This window comes from Pteropus alecto, unplaced genomic scaffold, assembly GCF_000325575.1.
Source record: "Pteropus alecto unplaced genomic scaffold, ASM32557v1 scaffold7, whole genome shotgun sequence".
Classification (NCBI taxonomy): Eukaryota; Metazoa; Chordata; class Mammalia; order Chiroptera; family Pteropodidae; genus Pteropus; species Pteropus alecto.
In genome coordinates, this window is record NW_006494614.1 from 562,721 (window position 1) to 583,762 (window position 21,042).

The window sequence follows — 21,042 nt, forward strand, 5'->3', positions numbered from 1 at the left end:
ATCAGAACTTATAAAATATAGAAAACAATAACTAGCATTTATCAAGTACATTAACAGGCAATGATCTAACATTTAACATACCTTATATTATTTTACATTAAAACCCTGAAAGGTAGATATTGTTTACTCAACTTACAGATATATTCGACCTTATCAAATTAGCTGAGTTGGGATCCAAACCCTAGCTTTGGTTTTGGTAGTGGACACTTTTCACTATTCCATATCGTTAAAAGATGCAGAATGAGTTATAAACAAAAGCTTAAACTACCAATAAATATGAATAAAATTCTTTGAGGTATAATGGCTTTCAAAAAATAATTTTAGTCTTTTAGAGATTTGCTTTCTTAGTATTCACTTTCTTTCCATTGATCATGTAAGACAAGAGTACTATCAAGAAAAGCAAATTCATGCTTTTTCTATTTAAATTCATTCAAAATTACACAGAGGAAAACCCGTCAAGTATATTAAAACTCATCAAGTTCAGATTGAAAACCGTTCACCAAAAGTAGTTTTCTGCAAAGTCACCTTCACCTAAAAGTTAATCAATTGTCTGTTCAAACAAATTTAGTTCCATAAAAGATTAATGTCCTTGTCTAAAAAACTTACAGATCATGCCAAATCTTAGCAATATAAAGACTGAAAAAAATCTCTACTCCCTGTGTAAATCCCATATATCTGTCATAAATTCTAACATCATAGTGACAGACCTACACATTTAGTTGAAACAACATTTTAAATTCCTAGACTCATTTGATTTTTAAAAATTCAATATGCAAAGATAACCAACTTCTTGAAAAAAAAAAGAATTCTTTTTGTGCATACATAGATAATCAATATTGATAGTTTGATAGAGGATAGAATTTACCTTAAATCCTTTAATCCAGAATCTACCAGTAATTAGATTAACTCCTAGGTCAAATTGCTTCACTTCACAGTGTTTCAAGTTCCTATGTCAATAAGTGAGAATGACATGTCCTTCCAACAATGTTATAAAGAATCAGAATCAAAAATATAAATGCTATATTACATATAATACAGATCACATGTGTAATATTGTGAAAACCTAGAATACTCAATCTGGTCCTTTCCTGCTACTTAGAGGGAATATCAGTTCACTTGGTCCCTTTACCAGTTAATTAAAGAAAGTAAACAAATATTTTCTGAGCACTAAGTGACAAGCACTGTTGTAGACTTTGTAACACGGTTCCCACACTAATGATCTTAAAATAGAACATATGCCTATAAACCTACATGTAGTAAAAAAAAAAAAAAAATTCTGGAAAATTAACTAATTTTCTCCAAAAAGAAACAAAAAAAGGAAAACATAAAAATAAAGCAAGGTATTTAAGGGAATCACAAAGCCAAATACATTAAAATGTACTAATATCATTGTCGTTTTTTATAAAGCAACACAATTCTAAGCTTTACTTGTTACAGAATTAATTGAATGTTCTAAAACAAATAGAACCTTTTCTTATGACAGCCATAAAATATACTACTATATAAATAAAAAGCATAAAGTTTGCTAAAGAAAATAGAATATTTTACTTTAAATTGACCAAGACATTTGAATTTGGTAAGTAAAAGTAAATAGCATTGCTAATTCAAATATTATTGACTTATTCTAAAGCAAACTTTATCATGCGTATCAAAGTCTTTTGTAAACAGATCTCATCTCTAGTGTTTATAACAATGTTTACTAATGAAAAATGAGCTTGTAAAAATAATGTTTAAAATTTAAATTGGAATATTCAATCAGCATAATTTAGAATATTTTAGCAATAAATTTCTATTTCTTATTTTAAAGTATAATTTCATAGCACTTTTAAAATGCAAAATATAAAGTTAACTTTAAATTAGATATAAATGTGAACATATGGAACTCTTTAGATAAGGAATAAATCTTTAGTACTAAGTGTGAAATTTTATGATATTAGGTACATAAAAGAGAATAAGCAATAATAAGTTCAGCATTCTTGTCAACTTCACATGCCTATCTAGTAGGATAAAAATATTATCTCATTTTAAAATATGAAAATCAAAGGTGAAAAATATTGTATTTCAACAAAGCTCAATAAAAAGTGAATTGAATCTTTCAAAATGTTCATATTTCAGATTTATTCATGTAGTGATTCATTCTATATTAATTCAACATAATATTTATTGAGCATCTACTATGTGCCTAGTACTATGGCAAACATAGGAAACAGATGGTTAAAAAGTTAGGTTGATCGCTGACATGTAGAGCTTATCATCTAAGGCAAGAGGTACAAATTTTATAAATAAGCAAATAGAAAGAAGAATATAGAGTTGTGGTATAGTCTATAAGGAATGAAGAAAAATAGTGTGAGGAGAAAGAACAAAAGAGTTAACTTTTTAAGTTGGCTTACTCAAGGAAATTGGTTATTGGAGAATAGAAAGGAGAGTGAATAAGAGAACCCACTTAGAAGAAAGAGCAGCACATATGAAAGCTTGGGAGTAGAAAGGAATTTAGTGTGTTTGGAAAGAGAGGCTGGAGCAGAGTGAGGAGAAGGGCGGAGAAAATGAAAGTGAATGAGATCTATTTAGCTTCATGAAAACTGTGCATTTTTTCCTTTATTACTTGTTAGTCTCTTAACCAAACATAAAACCAGGGGGTCACCAGGTAACAAGATTATTTCTGAAACAATGATTGAAGTTACTTCAAAGTTTTATTTGATAAAAACTGTGTTATCAGATAAACTAAGTGAATAATATATGGACCTAAAATATAAGTGACCTTCAAACTCAGGATAACTATAGAGTTCTTAAATTGAATGTATACTCTAATTCATTATTTGGGGGTAAATGACCACTTAAACTTTAAAAAATAAAATCCAAGAACATATACTTCCCCATTAAATTTGAAAGCAATAAATTATATTTCATGCATGTTTAGTTACTCTCCAAACCTTGTTACTTTAAAAGGCACAGATTTTGTTTTTCTCAGGCGCTAAAATTGAAGCATTTTTCTAGATGCCAAGTTAATACTTGTTGGCAAAATACATACCGTGCGTGGTGTTTGTACAATTTATAATTACAAACTGACACCCACTGACATTACAGAATAGCTTCTACCAGCAAGTAGTTACGAATATTGAAGACCATTGTCTGATCCCATAAGGCATGTCATTAACTTTCATTATTACTAATGGGAGTTATAGGCATACTTCCAAAGTAAATCACAGGCATTGTGTCACTTCACTGCTCCTAAAAAGGCTTATTTTCAGGTTGGATACTTTTGGCTATGCAGTCATTTTGCTATTTTATTTTCCTCCTTAGAAAAATCCAGATAAACAAAATACCAGCACATATCTTTCCTTTTGCATTCTACTTTCCCTCTTAGTATATAACTTAGGAAAAGAAATTCCAGTATAAATATTTACTTAGAAAAATCTTATGTAAAACAAAAAAGAGACATATCATATAATACAACCCAGTGTTAGTAAATTAAATGTATATTCCCATATTTTCTGTATGGGTATGAACTAATACAACCTTTATGGTAATCTGGCAATGTGAATCAGAAGCCTTAAAAACATTCCTAATCTTTTATTCAATAATTCCATATTAAGATATTTGTAATAAAAAAATAACCCAAAATCTACATGTGCCCAAGAATTCAAAAATCTTAGGGAAGTCAATGAACTTTTCATAATGCATGGAAAGCAACCCAATCTCATTTGCACCTTAAATGACACAACTGGTAAGTGAGAATTTAGATAAACAGGTAGGTATGTAGGTAGGTAGATAAGTAGGTAGGTAGGTAGGTAGGTAGGTAGATGATAAATGTATAAATAATAGATTATATAACCTATAGTATATATTAATATGTTTATTCCAATATATTAATATAAGTTTATATATTATAGATAAGACAATAGATAAAAATAGAAAAAATTCTGAAGAAGATGTATCAAAATATTGATAATCTCTAAATGAAGAAATTACAGATAATTTTCTTTATTATATATATTTGTGAATTCATATGGTATTACAAATATTGAATATTATTTGTTTTTAAATGTATTAAGAGGTATATTTATTCTGAAGTATATAATTTGGTATTCCAAATCCTCTATAACAAATACTTACTAGTTTTATAAACAGTTTAATCAGTAAAAGCAATACTTTGTAAAGTTTTTAAACCTCAAGGGTTCTAATGTATAAAGAATACGTTCTCTCATAGGCAAGAACTGCAAACTGGTCAAGCTCCTTGGCTGACCTTCTGCTTGCCCCTGCTCTACTCTGTCCATTTTCCCCTCTGTACTTGTTTCTGTTCTTGTCATGCTACCCTAGATATTAGAGAGTATACATTTAACTTAACATAATCTAAATTTAATCAAAAGAATGCAAAGGTAACAATGCTTTAACTCCGATCACTGTCCTTCAGATCTATATGTTATGTTTGTCTAGTATTTTAATTCTTATTTAAAACTTTACAAATTTATCATTATTATTTTATACAATAATAAATCACTGATTTATACATATGTTGATAATTTTATTTATTAAATTGGGGTGACATTTGTTAATAAAATTATAAAGGTTTTAAGTGTTGATCATTTTCTTTGATAATTCCTTTTTGCATCCCTGATCTCACCTCGAGGCACTTTTATTATGCTTCCTAAATTACATTCATTAAAAGTTCATTTAGAAATAGTGATTCATGGGCTACTAAACATTTCTTAATTTTTGTGGTCTGAAAATGGTTTTTGCCCATGTTTTTGAAAAATAATATTGCTGAGTATATAATTCTATGTTGATAGTTGTTGTCTCTTAGAAATCTGATATCATTTCACTAACTTTTGGTTTTCCATTGTTTCTACTTAGAAATTAGCTGTCAGTCCAATTTTTTCCTTTGCAGGCAATAAATTTTCTGTCTAACTACTCCTAAGATTTTTCTATCTATCCTTGATACTGTGAAGTTTCACTGCAAATGTCTAGGTATAAATTTCTATTTTGATTTGTTAGATTTCTTGAATCTGAGGATTTGTGTCTTTCATATTTCCAGAAACCTATTAGCCATTACCTCTTTGACTATTGCTTTTCTGCTATTCTCTCTAATCTCACCTTCCAGCAGCCTGATTAAATGTATATTTTGCCTTCTTACTCTCTACTCTCTCTTCTATATCTAAAACTTCTCTTTCTCATTTGCATTTGTACTACATTCTGGATAATTCTGCAGATCTTTTAATTCACTAATTCTCTTAGCTGTATCTAACCTACTATTAAAGCCACTTATTGTACTTCTAATTCCAATAATTACACATAATAAATATTTATATATAATTTCTATTTCACATAAATATAAGTGCTTTGTTTCAAGAAGTTTGATTTAATTCTTTTTCAAATCTGCCAGGTTATTTTTGATAGTCTTATTCCTTTTCTTGCTCCTCTGCTAAATCATCATTTCCCCTCTTTGATTTCCATTATATAGTAAACATATTTGCTTTCTTGAATATGATAATTATAATATTCATAGTCTGAAAGTCTGATTCTAGAATTTGTTTTCTCTGCTTTCTCTGGTGATACTTGTTTTAACATATATTTGGTGGGTTTTTGTGTGTATGAGAGTCCATGTTCCTGGTAAAGTTATCTAAGGGAATTGTCAGTCTCTAAGGTACATTACTCTGGGGCTCCCTGGAGAAGTATCTCATTCTAGGTCTGGGGAAGGGCAAGTATAAGCATAGCCTAAGAAACCTTTGTGCTACACAGAAAAGAAACCTTGAAAAACAAATGAAGGCATGCCAACAAGATACAAGAGATTGCTTAAGACAATGTGACCTTCAAATAAACAATAACTGTAATTTATTACAACTCGTGGAAAAAATTTTTTTAATGAGTTCATAGTGATACTCAAGAGAGAGAAAAAAGGACGTGGAGAGACTGATTTGCCTTTATTGAGACTGTTATGCCAATAACTTTCTCTGAGAATCGACAATTGAAGAGAAAAAATAATCATTTACCCTTTAGGAGAAAGTGTATTTCCTTCCCATTGACAAAAGAAAAGTCGTCATTACAGAAGAGCATCAGCTAATAAATATTAAATATCAAAGTAACTGATTCAGCTAGTATCATTATAGGGTGCTAGAACTGACAAGTGAAAAGTTATCTGGAAGCAAGATATTCGACTAGGGGCAAACTATCACCCAAAGGATAATTTGCTAATGGCAAAGAAAAAAATAATTTCATTTATAAGAATATCTGGTAATCACTACCTTAACCAAGTGATCAATCTTAGCCTCATTAACAGTGCAACATCCTAATTTCTTGCACCTCCTGATGCAATATGAAGTACATAATGGAAACAATTCTTGCCAAAAAATTTTCAACTCCACGTAATAAGCATTTAGAACTTTCAATTAATACATATATGTGCATATATAGTACATCCATAAACACATATATATGTATGTATATATTTGCATAAACTATGTAAACTGATAGAATCCTAGTTAGAAAAAATAACTACTACAAAAGATGATTTAGCAGTGCTTGTGGAAATCTGAATATAGACTAGGCATGAGATGTTACTAAGGAATTATTAATTACCTTAGAACTGATGAAGATAATAGTGTGGTATGTAACTTTTGGAAGTATATGCTGAAATAAGTATGGGGGAAGCATCATGATCTCTACGACTTATGTTCAAATAGTTCAATGAGATAAAAAATGGAAAGGTGCATACAGATGGATAAGAGACATATAAAATAAATTTGGCAAAATGCTGACAATTGCTGAATGTAAGAGGTAGGTATATGGATTTTCACTGTACTACTCTTTCATTATTTATATGTTTGAATTTTTTATAATTAAAACATTTGGAAACATTTAAAAAATTGAAATGCATCCCTCCAAAGCAGGTTTGTGTTTGCTTCTGTCATGGGCCTGGCAACCAATCCAAGACAACTTGACTGTTTTTTTGACTTGGCATTTTTCAGGCCACCTATAGTGGCAGTATAAATCCCAGGCCCAAATGAATGAGATTTTTCTCTTTTTTTCTCTTATCTAGAAACAAAGTCTAGAATGATAAGCACAATTCTGTATTTGAAATTTTTTTCTTCTTTTTCCTCATAAACTCAGTGAGAGAGTAGCCACTTGAGGGTTGCATTTTCCAGCTTGGTCCCCACATTCACACGTGAGACTCAATGAAGGTAAAGGGTCATCACCATGAAGTGGTAGACTGCTCTAGATGCAAATTTTCTCATAGTTTCTGATCTCTGCAGAGTTTCTCTTACTTTCTCATAAGATCAGTTGTACTTTTAAAAATATGTGTTCGGGGTATACGTATGTGTGGCTAATATTTTCTCCATCAGACAGTTCACTCTATCATCAAAAAGTGAAATGAGGATTCAATAAACTTTTTATGAGAAGCACTTAGGACAGTGCCTATGTTAAGATAAGGATTTCCTTGTTATTGATGTTTTTGTCATTGTGATCACTTTCCGTAGGCTGCTGTGCTATGGTTTTGCTATTCTCCTTGTTAGAAAAGTTATATACCACAGGCAAGCCAAATATTGGAAAGAAGCACACCTAGTAACTTTATGAATAAATTGTTAAGATACGTGTGACCATGATCTCCTGTATCAATGTTTATCTTAAAGTAATGCCCCTATTCAATACAAACTGTCTGTGCCCCCCAAATTCATACATTGCAACTCTAATCCCCAATAGGATATTTAGCTTGTAGATATGGGACCTTGGGGAGGTAATTAGGTTTCAGCTGAGGTCATGAGCATGGGCCCCCATTATGGGATTACTGTCCTCATTAAAAGAAGAGAGACCAGAGCTCTCTCTCTCTCCCCCTCCATGTGAAGACACAGTGGGAAGGTAACTGTCTACAAGTCAGGAAAAGGCTCTCACTAGGAACCAAATCTTCCAGAATCTTGATCTTAGCCTTCCCAGCCTCCAGAACTGTAAGAAATAAATGTCCATTGTTTAAGCCATCCAATCTGCGGTGTTTTGTTATGGCAGCAAGAGCTGACCAATATAAGATACTGACTAATTTCTGAGCACAGCCAAAGTCTCTTTCCTTCACGATGATTTCCTTAACCATGACTACCTCCTCTGAACCCTTTTAGGAATTCTCTGGACAATACTCCTTCATGGGTTCAGGTTCATGGGGAAGTTAAAAGAATATCATCAGACTGTCTGGGGTTTGATTCTTTCAACATGTATGGGCCATATGACTTTGGAGATATTGCTTAAATTTATTTTTTTCTTTTTTGGGGGGGAGGGGGAAGCAGAAAATTTTTTTTCTATTTAACTAGATATTTGCCATTTTTTATTTTATTTTATTAAACTTATTGGGATGACATTGGTTAATAAAATTATATAGGTTATATAATTAATAAAATTATATAGGGGGCATTCTGTAAGAAGGTTTGTGTTCAATAGTAAATAAAACAAATAGAAACAGACTAATGGATACAGAGAACTGATGATTGCCAAATGGGATGGGGATTGGGGAACTGGGTGAAAAAGGTGAAGGGGTTAATAGAAATTGGTAGTTGCAAAATAGTCACAGGAATGTGAAGTATAGCATAGTGAATATAGTCAATAATATTATAATAATTATGTATAGTGCCAGGTGGGTATTAGACTTATTGTGGGGATCTTCTTAAATTATATAAATATCTAACCACTGTGCTGTACACCTGAAACTAATATAAAATAATATTGACTGTTGACTCTAATTGAAAAAAAATAAACAAAAAAAATTTTAAAAATAAATCTAATGGTTATAGTGTTCAAAAGAGTAAAAGCCTTATAATTCTAATAAAAAAGATAGATACTTGACTCTATCATTTAAGACAAATATATTTTAAGCAGAATTGAATTTATTTTTCTAAAAAAATAATCACCTCCTGAAATACTATTTAGCTTCTTTTCTATAGCTTACCAGTTCTTCCTCTAACTTTCAGTAATATAAAGAAAACTCCAACAATTATATTTACATATTTTCTATACATATAAATCTATGCCCTGTAGGAGAGAAAAGGTAAACCCACCTATTATCAGAAGTTCAATATCAAGAAAATCATTTTGAAAATTAAGCAAAAGTGTCAATGAAAACAAAAAATGTTTACATGTGTGAATGTAAGATCCCAAACAAAGAAATTTAGACATTTGATCTGATCACTTTATTTCAGATGAAGAAAGGTGAACCCAGAGTAGAAAAGTAGCTTCCAAGTCACATATGGTAAAACCAAAATTAGAACCAAGGTTCCCCAAAAACTGATAGCTATCCAACAACAACTATATTAACTGAAACAAGCCCCCAAGTGAAAAGGATAATTCTCACAACAATCTCTCAGATTAATCTCACACCAAAACCACCTCTATCAGCTGTGTGTGAACATTTAACAAGTTGTTCATACTATAACCAATAGCAGTTTTCTTCTGTTGATAAAAATATTTTACCATAGAATGAAACCAAAAGCTTTCTAAAAATCACAACCCATGACTTTTTTCACATCCTCTACCCACATGGCCTGTCCACAGATTTCATTAACTCTGAGGCTCTTAGACTATGGAAGTTATACTGCTACTATTGGAGGGAACTTTTAAGCCTATCATAAACACTCTTTGCATTCTTCAATAACAATTAAATCAGAAGACTCTGTTTAAATACAGGGCAGAATGATTATAAGGAGGAGAAGATATTAAAAAATAGTATTAGAAGCACTAATGATCCCTAAAATATTTTAAAACTCATATCTATTTAGAGCTTCTTTATATTAAGTTTTCAAATATAGTCTAAATAGAAAGAAGGGAAAACAGTAGACCTTATGCCTTTATAATTGACAGCCATTTCAATCAAAAATCGAAAGGATTATAGTTTGTATTTTTTAACTTCTGGGAGGTTAGAGTGTGTACATATTTCTTGGTAATTAAAAGATAAAAATACAAATTTTGTTCTTAATAGATAGTGTTTTTTCCTACTAATGAAATAAAAAGATAACATTTATTCAATGTTAATGTACCATCTCCTACATAACTCTGAAAAAAATTCTCCCTAATTTTGTTATTCCTGTACTGCAAGGCAAGTTGCATGAAAGAAAAGATTTCTGTCTTTTTTAGGTAATGCTGTATCCCTAGCACCTAAAGCATCATATAATTACAGAGTGTTAATAAATATTTGTTGAGTGAACAAATGAATTATGCAAAACAACAGAGAGGCTGTATGTGTAAGTTATATGACATTGTACTATAAGTCACATTACGTCTGTAACTATGTAAGTCGCATTGTACATGCTGATGATTTTTATATCTTACAAGATGGCTGGCAAAGCTCTTCATCAAAAGATTATAAAACAGTGTTTCCATACAAGTGAAAAATAATTACGATTTGCATTCACATGCACCATCTCCTTTTATCTTTCTAATAATGCTATGGTCGTGGTAGGACTGATATTTTTACCTTCAGTTTATAATGAAGAACTGAAGCTTCAGAGAAATGGGAACTTCTGCATGTTTGTAAGGTTGATCAAAAGCAGAGTCACTTCTGGAATGGTCAGTGTCTTCAAACTTTTAGACCAGTGTTCACTTTCATGAAATATACTCTGGCTCTTTTCCTGGTTCATATCAAAAGTGATCTGGGTATTTTAATCCTATTTTGACTAAACCATTATTAAACATTAAACACTGCTACATTATTATTGTAGTAATATATTAATATTACACAGAGGCAGAGTAAGTAGTTCTCTGTGTAGCATGAATTGAGAAGCAGTACCAGCCCTTCTTCCCCCCAAATTCTCTCTCATCTATAAAAATGTCTGAAGAAAGGAGATGGAGTAAGTCAAAGACAAACTTTCTGCCTCAATAATGCTGGCCAGGGTGCCTGATTTCAAAGTCTAGTGCACTATCACCAAATATCTAGACAAAATATTAAGACTTATTCTCATTCCACATAACTGCTTCCTTCTCAGGATTCTGTGGTATTTCATATACCTGGTCACTGAGAGGCATCCACAAATTAAAACTCCTCACAATTATTACAGAGAATCTTATGTGCAAGATTTAAAAGTAGATTACCTAAATGTAAACTATGGCTCCTATTCTCCTTGATTGTTGCATTATCTACCAGAGGGTGTTCTAATTTACTACTGTCGAAATGTGGAAATAGATTTGATGGAATGAATTTTTGAAGCCTACTTTTAGGTTCAGTAAACAAAAGTACAAGCCAAGGTAGTAGATCATTGAGGTTCTTTCTCAATCTGGTCTTCCTTCACCCACCAAAGAGTGGGTCAAGGTGGCTCCAATGCTTAAAGTAAAGTAAATTCAAAAGTATATCCTGGGCAGTCCACCTCATGGCAGTTCCTTGCTTAAATGTCTCTTCTGTAGCTTGGAGTGAAAACCCATTAATAGGGTATCCATAAATTGTTTGCTTACATGCTACTTCTCCAAATTGCATTTACATCATGCTGATCCAACAGTAATCCTTTGGACACCCCACAAGGAAGCCAGCCTCATAAATACTCAGTCACTCTGATCCACAGACTTCTTTCCCCCATACCCACTTAAAGTGAAAATTTCCCTGGGTGACATCACTTTTTCCTCCACTTCAAAACTATTTTTTTTTAATTTTACCTAAATTTTACCTGTTTAAAAATTCTAGGGAGAAGGCTAAAAACTAGGCCAGCAACATCTCTTACTGGGAAAACCTTGATACAATATAAAGCCTACCGATAGTCACCAATTTCATTACTAAAGTCTGATAGACTGAGTTTCATATAATCATAAAAGTGCATAACTAAAAATCATAATAAGAAATGTATGGATTTCATGCAATGATGCTTTAGACACATATCACCAGCCCCCTCCCAAAAGTAAAGCGATTTTACTAAATACAAAATTACATTTCTAATCACATTTTCTACCGAGAAAGTGGCAGCATAAAGTAAAAATATAAAGCTCCTTTGGATCACATAACATAGTTCAAAAGAACTATAGCTTTTCTTTGCCTATTATGCAGAAATGTAGCGGTAATTGTGTTATTTTTCTAAAACAAATATTCACATTAAAGACTTTCATTTTATATTCATGTTTTATCATCTAAGTATATTTCAATATAATTGCCCATATCCCTATAAAGTCTCCCTGGCTGTTATAGTCAAATCTACTGATATTTATGGTGCAAATCCTTCTCTAAATTCCATAAGAATTACTTTTTAAAATTGAGTGAAACAAAGTGATTAACATAAAAGGTTATCATCATATTTCATATAAATGTCACAAAGCAAGTTCCTCAAAAATGTCTTGTGTATTTTGTACCTAATGATTTAGTTTTTTAAAGTGACACAGAATTCCCACAAAAAGAAAATATTTATGTTTGAAAGGTAAAAGAAGAAATACTGTTTGTTCAAATTAATTTATTATGCTTAAAAATAAGTAATATAAGGCAATACAAAAAGAATACTAGACTGGAATCAGGCATCTTGCAATATATCCCTACTCAGCCACTAACCAGCCATTGATCACAGAAAAATCATTTATCCACCAATGATCTTGAATGTTCTCATCTATAAAATGATGAAGTTGAATTATCTCATTGTTAAGGTACCTTCGAAATATATGACTCTAAAACTATAAGTAGTTTACATAATTTGTAGTAGGATAAAAGATTTAGTATACAGACAGTTAGACCTATTCTTTTTGTTGAAGCAAATGATCTGTGTTTAGTCAAGGCTGTTGTCATCACACTATGTAAAGTCAAAGATATTTGACGCTATTTAGTTTTCCTGATAGAAAAAATGTGTTTCAATTGAATCATGACATGCTCCTGCAGCCTGATTACTGCAAGACAGCAGCAGTCTGCTGTCTGTAAGATATACCAATAAAGTGATGTTTCCAGTAATTAAGTTATTTGTCAATAATAGAAGCATTTTGAACTCATAAATTCTGTACCTATAATTTCTCACTTGTTTAAAAATGTATAATATATTTAAGCATTGAAATATAAAAGAAATAGTTCAGAAAAACCAGCAACACATTTTTTTAGGTTAAATACATTTTACTTCAGACTTCTTTGATGTCTGAGAAAAATGCCAATAATAAAAATAATAATAATTATAATTATTATTGAGACTTTCACTGCCCCTTTGAGACAATTGATTGAATATCATCTTAACAGTATCTAACCAGATATCATTTCTTCATATCATAAATATCAACTTATGTCCTATATATTTATATGTACATATATACATATATTTTTAAATGTCACAGCACTACAGTGTAAGAATCAGCAGACTTTCAAAATAGGATGTATTTAAAATTATTTTAAAAATCTGATAGGATTCCCAAGGAAATCATTTCAGAAAATACAATGGAGGATAATATGCTAAAGTAGTAATATTCAGTCTATAGTGGGTCTTTGGGGAAATATTCAATGTTCTCTTCAGCTTTCATTGAAAAATGAAATAAATAAACCACAAGCAGCAGGGTAGTTTCCCCTCTGGAAGTGAATGGTTATAGATGTATTAAGGAGTATAACATATGCTATTAAATATGGATGCTGAATAATTCATATGTGCTATCAAAAGAGCCAAGCAACTGGGACTAATATCTACTCTGCTAAAATTCTCATTTTATTCTTTGTTGTCTTTTGGAATCAGTAAACTCACAGGCTATCTGATGTAAATGAAAATAAGGTTGACTGCAAAATTATAAAAAAATAAACAAATTAAACGCAGGTTATAAGCCAATGCTGACATATTTCTCTTTACTTGAAAAAGTCTACAAAACATTCTAAATAGCTGCCCAGTATCTCTCATTATAATCTAAATAATGTGTTGGCAAAATGTCCATATTCATTCCCTATTTTAAATAACTCTTTGGTTGAGGAGAGAGAGGAAGTAGACCAACAAAATTAACACAAGGAAATAGTAGAAGAAACAGTCATACAAATTATACTAATTATATTGATTTTTAAAGGTGATTATTTAAAAGTGACATTCTGCTTAGAAGACATATCTGGATAAGCAATAATGTGGTTCAGGAAAACATTTAGACTTATATAAACTCAAGAGGGTCAGAAGTGGCATTTTTGCACCTACTACTAATCATACTGCAGATCTGAAAGAGTAGAAGCTGCTTGTTTAATAAATGTACTTTGATAGTAAAAATCACTGTTAAATTATGACATTGCCCTTTTCTCAACATGACCTTTGTCACAATAAAACTCTATGGAGGACAGGTCTCAGAAAGTAGAATTCTATTTAAAAAAACTGAATGCCCACTATAAACTCTGCAACATTTTAAGATCAAAAAAAAAAAATGTAATTTAAAAGTCATGACTACTGCTTTTGAAAGATATGAATAAAAAAATAATGTAAGACAACTATGATGTATTTGTGATCCTATTTTTACATCTTTATATTACACAGTTAATATACAAGAAATTAAACATCAGGTGCTAATAATTGTTTATTAAAACTACCAATTACAAAATTATTATTGGTCTCGCATTGTATAATTTGTTAAAATAACAAGCAAAAACATTCTTCCATGGACATTGAAAAATAGCTTCATACCAGTTACAGATAACGAAGGAGATGATTTGGGGGCGGGGGTTGGGGGGCAGCGAGGCAACCCTTGATTGACCTCACAGATTGCAAGGACTTTGTCAGCTTACAATTCCTTATTTTTTATTTTATTTTTTTATGCCTACAGCACCTGGTCTTCCTAGGTGGCCTCCCATCCAAGTACTAACCAGGTCCGACCCTGCTTAGCTTCCAAGATCAGACAGGATCGGGCTTGTTCAGGGTAGCATGGCCATAGAAGGAGATAATTTTAAAGTTCTGTTTTCTCATCACTTCTCACTTCTACTTGGTCCCTAAGTCATACTGAGTCAACCCTCCTATTACTCACTTCTCCATTCCCATTCCCACTACCTTAGTCCAGGCCTCTTATTTCTTATCTGGTTTATTCTAATAGTCTCCTACTATGTCTCTCACTTTGTTTTTGTATTTCAAATCTACCTAAACCCACCTAGCCTCACTCACAGACACACATTTCACATTCTCATTGCTTGCAGAGTGATCTTCCTTAAAATACAAATTTGATGCCATTCCTGTGCTCAAAATCTTTCAAAAATTGTCCATAACTTTTATACTGTCATTCCCAGTCCTTAATTTAAATCATAAAGCCTTTCCAAAAAAATCCTGCTTATCTCTGTAATCTCATCTTAAGCTCTGGCCTCACATATATCTTTTTCTGTAAGCATATTAAATTACTTCACGTGCTCTGAAAATAGAGGTCTGTGTCCTATACCTAGGCCTTTGGTGAAAATGATTTGTCTGAATGAAAATGCCTTTTCTTCTCATCCCACTCACAATAACACATAGTTTTTAGCTGGCATCATCTGCTTTGGGAATCCTGAACTGCCTAGTCTATTGTGGATCTTCATGTTTTGCACCTCATTTCACTCAGAGAAGCATATTCCAATCAGAGATGTATGACTGACCATCCCTGTCTTGACTGTTAATAAAGTTGGGAAATCTATCGAGAAAAAAGAGCACAATTCATTTTATTTTTTCCAGTGTAAGTACAGGCCTGCCAATAGTGGGTGCTCAATAACTGTTTGTTACATGAAAAAACCTGAAGGAGAAAGTTTAACTTACTGAGTGGAATAAAAATTAGTACTTTGGCTTCACTAGTGTACATAATAATCAATAACATGTTTGCACTCATTCATGGACTAGATTCAAAACCAAATACTATATGACAAAATGTCTTAGAAACAATTTTTAGATTAATCTTGGTCACTTTAATTCAAAGAAATAAAATTGCATTTACCTGAAAATATTATGTATCTAATACTCAAAAATAATTTGTGATTGTCTTACTAATTGGTACAAATAACTAAACTTTAAGTGAATAGTAAATAATTTATAAATAAATTATAACAAAGCACTGTTTTATGAATGTTATCTTCTTGTAAGTTATGCCTGCTAAAGAATAGTTCTACCAATAGCTAGAGACATATCTCATTATCTCCAAGGATACATTCCAAGCTTCCACAGGTAGGATGAAAACTAATTAATTGTTAACTGATGATTATGAGTCTAATTATAGCAAAATATAAAAATTCCTCTGAGATCTGCACAGAGCGTACTGATTGGCCAACATAACTAAATTAGTCTTCTGTATTCATTCCAAACACCAAAAACAGCCCATACGCACCCTTTCAAAAAAACAGCATTTCAATAATTATTCTATTAGCTTCTAGCCCCAACTAAAGAGAGTACATGGAAAATATAAGAACAATATATTTCCTGTTACATTAAAGAAAATTAACATGTCATTAAGTTTATTTTTAAATTACATGAACTTTAGAGTAAAATGAATTAGGTGCAGAATTATTTTGACATCAAAATTATCCTTGGGTTTAAAAATAGGCTTGTCTTCTGATTTCCAAAATATATTTTCATAGAGAATCATTTTCTGTTTGTCTATGTTATTCCTGTTTTGTCAATATACTATTCATAGTCCATTTTTCTTACATGACATAATTACATCATACTCAGGCTTTTAACTGCTTTCAAGTTCTCAATAATTGATTCTATATTTCTTTATCAATGTCTGTAATTACAGAAAACTTCTACTTTTTCTTAATAGGCTAATGTTTCTAAGACCAACAAAGTGACTGAGAGAAAAGCAAATGTAGAAGCCACTGAACAGGGCACTTCGCATTAATCTCATTTTTTTTTTTTAACCATCTAGTATGATCGAGTTGGCAATCTGCAATGAAAGTTATTAATGATAAAGTAAAAACAAATAAATAAATAGCATGCTATCTTAACCGCTGGCACAATAATTTCCATTAGAAAGGAAATTTTCTTTGTCTGAGAAAATGCCTTACCAAGTAGAAAGAAAATCTTAGGCAAAGGTAGAAGCCAAAGCAACAAAGCAACAGTGAGGCTTTCTAGGAAATAGGAAAATGGGATTTGTTTTCCTCTTGGCAAAAGAGAAAATTATATAGGATGATTAGACAGAAAGAGGAAAGGGGAACCAGTGGAATGCTATGAAGTTGAGACCAAATGGAATTCATGAGAGATATATTAATAGCAAGTTTGACTTAAGTTCCAATTTAAAGTCATTTGCATTAATGTGCTATTACCTTCCCCCACCAATGTTCTCCTAAAATCATCAACAAAGTTTTTTGCTCTTGAGAATATTTGGTTTAAATGGTTGGTTTCTGGTCATTAATAAAGAGGCTTGGTTTCCCCTGTGAGTTGATGCTTTGCAGAACAGAAACTTCTCCAGAATAAGCAAAAATCCTTCTGTGGGATAACCTTGAGCATGCAACCTTTCCCACCTACTACAAGCCTTTGTAAATTTTCAGAACCTGTGGAGAGAGGATTGGACCTGCCTGGAGCATTGTAGGGGAGGATGAAGCCAATGTTACTTGGATATTCTGCTGATATCTGTGTTGCTTTATGAGTTTTTGAGATGTGGCATGTCTCACCTTTTAACCTATTAAATACAATATGATTTTGCCTCTCAAATTTATATTTTGAAATAAAAATCTTCAGAATATACAATTAAAGATACTGCCATAATAAAATAATCCGAAAGATCAAGACATCTAAGTGTTGACATTTGTCATTGGTGTGTGCAAATCACCAATAACAAAGCCTAAATAGGTAACTTACATATCCATGTTAATAACTTATTCATTTTTCTAACAGGCAAGAAAAGAGTTAAAGTTAGCTAAAGTTAAAGTTAGCTAGAAAAGAGTTAAAGTTACCTAAATCCTAGAGGATTTAGAAAACTCAAAAATACTAGCATTAATTTTTTAAATTAATTTTTAAAATCAACTCATTGTTTTGTAGACTTCAAATATTTTGCCTCCTAATCTGCATGCTGGCCTCTGAACAAACACACATGGTAAATAGCTGTGATGATAAATAACTGGGCTGGTTTTTCAACTATGCTGGTCATATAAATCTCAAAATATAAGAAAAAAAAAATCTCCCTCACTGAGAATGGAATACTTCTAACAAATATTGCTTACAGCACCTTTGGAACAGCCTCATGATCATTCCTAATAAAATTAGAATAAGTGGTATGACAGTTAAGAAGTAAAGGTCACAGAGAAAAATAAGGTCAAAGAAATAAGATTAGTGACCACAGCAATAGGAATTAGAGCTTGGATCTGTCTAGACATTTTCTCTCTAATTTGTGTTATTGTGTAAGACCAAATTTTTAAAACCAAAATAAAATGAGGACAAGTTACTATCAACTTTCTGGTTCATGATTACACATTCTTTTAGTTTGTTCGTTATTCACATATCCGTTGTGTCTCAGTTTTTTCCTCAATTGAAAACATCTGTTAATTTTGTAGTTATGAATGGTATAATCTATTATAATAAAAATGCCAACATACCTTTGAAAATGAAAGGTACAATGCTACAAATAATATACGAAAGGTTAAATATGACCAAACAAGGTAAAAGTGATGAAATGAGGCAAAATGGATGTTATATTCATTAATATTAGACTCAGGCTTCAATTTTTAATGCTACCTTTTATAGCAGATGTTACAAAACATGAATAAAAGAACAAGTTTAGTCCTTTGTATATAATGCATTTTTTTTAAATCTCAATATTGTGATTTTAAAGCCATATTTAATTATTCATCATTGTGATCTGTTTACAAAACGTATTGAACAAAGAAAACATTCATTATAATATACAGGATACAAAGATATAACAACAAATGTCATTTAAATATTTTAGCTATCCTCTCACAATTAAATTCTTGTGATAGAAGCAGATTTTTGAAGTACCTGTTAATTTTCAAGAAGCCAAAAATCCATTCACACTACATACCTCCATTTAAAAATGTACTTTTTAATAAAATAGTTCATAGTCCATAATCTACCTAAGCCCTGTCATAAAAAAAAAATCAAAGATGCCTGCTCGGCTGCCTTAGTTTAAGTTTCAAGTAGTATCTGGCACAGACAGTATATGTTTGATTTTGGAGACATTCATATTTTTAAAATCTACATGTAGTGCCATTTCTAGTAATGGCAAGAATGATACACACTGATAGATTCCACAGCTATTACAATGCAACTGACAATATAAAATGTAAATTATAGCCTAAACTGGTGAAGAGGAAAATCAATTAGTGTTTAACCTATTTGAAGTTCTTTCTAAAACTCTCGAAGAATAAAAGACGCCTTCCTCCTGTTGCTCATTTAATATTGGCATTTCATGTGGCAGATGGTGACCTTATCCCTGTGCTTCAGCTAAAAAGATTTTTATTAAGGCTAAACAAGTGTGAACAGCGTTAATTTCTTGCAGGAGGCACATATGAATAAACCACTAGAAAAAGTATAAGTGCCCAGCCTCACCATATGGTCAAGGTCCACATCTTGCCAATGGAATGGACTGAAAAGTAGCCAACATGCTCGAATCCTGCCCTGAGTTCCATGTTTCTTCATTAGTCACCCAATCAAACAACAGCAACAGAGGGAGGGAGATCATAATGAATGAGAAACATAATTTGATGAATTGTCTGTTGGCTAAGATCTGAAAGGTCAGTGTGGGTAAATTTTGAAATATGAAACATTTGCCTTTCAGTAGCCCTCACCATTCTTGCCATGTTCTTGCCACTTTTCTCCCTAATATCAACCTACTATTGCCCTTGTATTAATCCAGAGCCTAATAACTGATACCTAACCATTGCTCTGATCATACCACCCTAAACTGCCCTCTTAGGGAGGTGTTCCACAACCTCAAGGTATGTCTCATACTTAAAAACTGTGTCTACCTCCTTTAAAGAACATATATTTTCACAGACTCCTAATCTTAGGAACCATTGTAAAAACATAGTGCCTTGGCTTAACATCACTTCGTTTGAATATGGTGTAAATGTAGTAATACATGTTTAACACCTGGTCGGGTCTGCAGTTAACCAGGTGAGGAAGAATAATTTTTTTATAGATGATCAAAATGAACATTAAAAAATTAAACATTATTATGAGAAATGCAAGGAATATTTTAAGAATGACCACTCCAAAATTTTATCTCTTCTATCCCCTACCATAGTTAGCATACAGGTAAGATTCAGTGAATTCTTTCCAAGTACCAAACTCTCTATATGTCTAATCTTCTGGAATCCTCCTAATAGTTCTACAAAATAGATACTATAATCACTTATATCTTATAAATTAAAAAATTAAGATAGTAAAATTAGGAAACAAACTAAGTCTCAGTGGACTCCAGAGCCTTTCCCTGCATTACTACAAAATATCATCTATCAACTTGTTCTCAGCTAGTTGTCCAGTTGAAAGATTCCTACCAGTTGACTCTCCTTAGAGACCTAATTAACTCTCTTGAGAATATTTGCATTTCTCCACTTCTTATCTCTCCCAATTACTAAAAATAAGTATAAAAATATCAGAATATTGAGGGGGAAGGAAGAAATAATTCTGTAACAGTGGAATATTTCAAATAAAAGATGGACGATAGTATAACTGTAAAAACATTCTCTAGTAGTTGAATCTAACTGCTCTAAAGAATACAGAATAGCTGAATCCATTAACAATTACCTTCTAAATTAATCATATAATATTTCTAAAGTTAGTTGTGTATTTTCTGAATTAAAGAAAAATATGGCACAACCTTCTTAATATTTTTCATAGTTTTGACATGCTATATCTATTTTATCTTTCCACAAAATCTTCTCAGATTAAGCAGATCAAATCCATGAGGTATCGTCCTGATTCTTTTCTATATTTTCCACTCTGCAACTGAAAGCATTTATCATTTATATACTCCTCTAATATGTAACCACTCTTTTAATCTCTACACGTTATAAAATTTTAGTCTATTTGTGTAAGTATTAATGATTTTCATCCCTTTATATCTTCTTCTTCTGATCCACTCATCAAAGCAAATACAGCCTTTTTAGATTTAAATTCTAAAGCTGTATAAATTTTATGTCATTAAGATATTTCCTATCTACCAATAGTACCATCCATCAATAGGTTACTGAATACTTTA

At 31.6% G+C, this 21,042-nt stretch overlaps 1 protein-coding gene and 1 pseudogene across 3 annotated transcripts in view; both read right to left on the minus strand.

Annotated features, from left to right (window-relative positions):
• Positions 1–21,042, minus strand: part of LOC102896341 (glutamate receptor ionotropic, kainate 2) — a 551,413-nt gene that overhangs the window by 460,493 nt on the left and 69,878 nt on the right. The window lies entirely within an intron of this gene.
• LOC112474765 lies at positions 14,689–14,807 on the minus strand (annotated as a pseudogene).